Genomic DNA, 2,483 nt, shown 5'->3' on the forward strand with positions numbered 1-2,483 from the left:
GTCCTGCACGAAAAAGAATTTGGTTATTTGGAGCGGTCGTCGCGATAAGGTGTTCCTGTGTTAAGAAATGTGCGTTGTCAACAGTGGAGGGTTTTGGTCTTGATAGTATGTCATTGGCTGGTGTGGGCACGTGGCGTGGTGTGGGAGGAGGATTCTTTGTATGTATAAGTAGTTACGTCTTTTCCAATAAATCGAGTTGAAAGTCAGCGCTAGTCCTGTCCACTTCTTCTTTTTGTGTCCCTGTTAGTTCGCACTGTTCCTCAAGATGCAAGTACACCAACTCGCCCAACTCGCCACCCTGACGTGTGTAAGTTGGCACGAACAGAACGGCATAGAATGTGCGCATTAACGCGCACGGAATGATTTTTTTTCGCAAGTAGCGCTATCTGACGGACGTTACGATGAACTCTTGCTGGCGACCTACGCTGCCCGTCGGTAGGTGCCGACTGCGTCCCGTGCGCCCAGTTGCGGAGCAGTTTGCCGTACATTGCGTGCTTCATCACTGAATCATTAACATTATTGGTTGTTGCATGTCTACTTGCGGAAGTTGGTACGCGTCTGAGTGTGCGTCCCCGCCCTGCTTTAGAGTAGATGTCATTCCGTTCTTCACCAGTTCGACGAGCGGGATGGACCGGCACTTTCGGCACACCTAAAATGTCATTCCTTTTCGGTGTGCCTCCCTGGCGAACAAGAAATCTGGGACTTTCATTGCGAATGGGATTCGCTGTTAATGCTATTTACCTGTGTTACACGACAATATCGAGAGAAATTCGACCCGAAAGAAAGACATTCGCCCTTGATTCCCAACCTAGCAGTGGTGCGTCGACAAAAGCGTAGCAACACTCAGTCTAAACACTATCGGCCAATCCGTATTTTTCCCTCCATACAAACCTTCTTTTAATTATGACACGCTGCGTTCTCTGAATTATTTTCTCCTTAGTTCTCCAGAATATCTAGGGACTGTAGTGAGGCTCACTGCTAACAAAGTGCGGATTTGTTGTCTACTTGTCTTGCTCCTTTCCTAATTATAAACTAATAAAGTACGCTGAATTTCCTGCGTAAAATAAAAACAAAAACCTCCAAATATAGTATATACAGCGGCCATGTCTTTCGATAGAGCAGCGCAGGACTGTGACATAATACGATTTTTTTTTTGGCATTCAGTGTGATGCTGCCGTATAAAAGAACGGGTAAATCGATAACAGATATATTCGCCACAAGAACAAATGTTCCTCTATCTGCGTGGTTGCAGGGCATGGCACCTCATGTCACGGCCGCTCAACGAAAAAAGATCCCTTTCAGCGAGTGGCCGGGCTCAAGATGAGTTGTTTCCGTCCGGGATCAAACCGGGGAGCTTGCGCGTGTGAGGCGCACGTGATAACCGCTACACCACGGAAACGGCGACGTAGACGCTCCCGAACGTGTTCAGGGAAACAATAGAGAGTTTTAGCATAGCGGCTCCCGTACGCTACGCTAAGGTTAGCGGGTAGCGGGACCGGACTGCGCATGCGCGCGCGGGGACTGCGAGGAGGTTGCCCCTCAGCGGAGGGAAAGAGCGGGCATGGCGAAGGCAGGCCGCGCGGAACTAATCCTCCCCACCGTGACGAATTTGCTCTCCCCAGTCGCGCCCCGCTACCCGCCGCCGTAGCGTTAGCGGACGGAGCACGCTATGCTAAAACTCTCTAGTATGCGGAAGAGCTATATGTTGCTATCAGTTTCCTTTGTTTTTGAATTGTAGCAGAGCGTGGTTTCGATCCACGGACCTCTGGGTTATGGGCCCAGCACGCTTCCACTGCGCCACTCTGCTAGGCGGAGCAGCGCCGTCAAAGACTTGGTGGATAAAATAGCGCTGTAATTTTGCAGATTCTCGCACAGAGCGGTACAAAAGAACGTGTGTCGATATTCACTGCAATTTTTTATTCCAAGGACATATTCCCCTGTCACACGCACTTTCAATCGCGATTGAGTTGATCCTGGTTCCTCAAGCGCGATTGAGGTTTCCAAGCGCGATCGGACAAAGGCGGTGACACTCTCGTCCCCGCTGACTAGCTAATGACACAGAAGTTGACAACTTCAACTAACGCCAGAAATTGTATCAAATAACTCGAGCCAAATGGGCGTGCGTATACCTACGACCGCGCAAAGTTACCATACGCCGGCCAACGTTAATAGATACTTTTTCAGTTTCGGAACTGCGCCTCCCAAAGCGGGCGCGACTCACGGCCGCTGGATGAGGCCGTGCGCGACTTTACCCTAGGCGCTGAGAGGGCGCTCCGGTCGCGAGTTGCGCTGTGTCGGCGGCTGCGGCGGCGGCTCCGGCGGCAGCGTTGACGGCGTGCGCGGCCGGTCCGCTGGGCTCAAAGTTGCGGCCGCGGTTAGTTGCGTGTCTGCTCTACGAGTTTCTTCTTCTCGCTTGCGTTTGTCTTTGCCCTTGTGCGAGAAACTTGCCGTTTTCAGTGTAGTCGGTTTGGGATGCTATTGAA

At 51.3% G+C, this 2,483-nt stretch overlaps 2 non-coding genes across 2 annotated transcripts; both read right to left on the minus strand.

The window, feature by feature from the left end:
- Positions 1-1,326: 1,326 nt before the first annotated feature.
- Positions 1,327-1,399, minus strand: Trnav-cac (transfer RNA valine (anticodon CAC)). Its single transcript has one exon. It is a non-coding gene; the product is annotated as a tRNA-Val (tRNA).
- Positions 1,400-1,735: 336 nt separating this feature from the next.
- On the minus strand, positions 1,736-1,807 carry Trnam-cau (transfer RNA methionine (anticodon CAU)). Its single transcript has one exon. It is a non-coding gene; the product is annotated as a tRNA-Met (tRNA).
- Positions 1,808-2,483: the final 676 nt, after the last annotated feature.

This window comes from Haemaphysalis longicornis, unplaced genomic scaffold, assembly GCF_048455015.1.
Source record: "Haemaphysalis longicornis isolate Haplotype H1 unplaced genomic scaffold, Haemaphysalis longicornis Haplotype H1 scaffold_12, whole genome shotgun sequence".
Classification (NCBI taxonomy): domain Eukaryota; kingdom Metazoa; phylum Arthropoda; class Arachnida; order Ixodida; family Ixodidae; genus Haemaphysalis; species Haemaphysalis longicornis.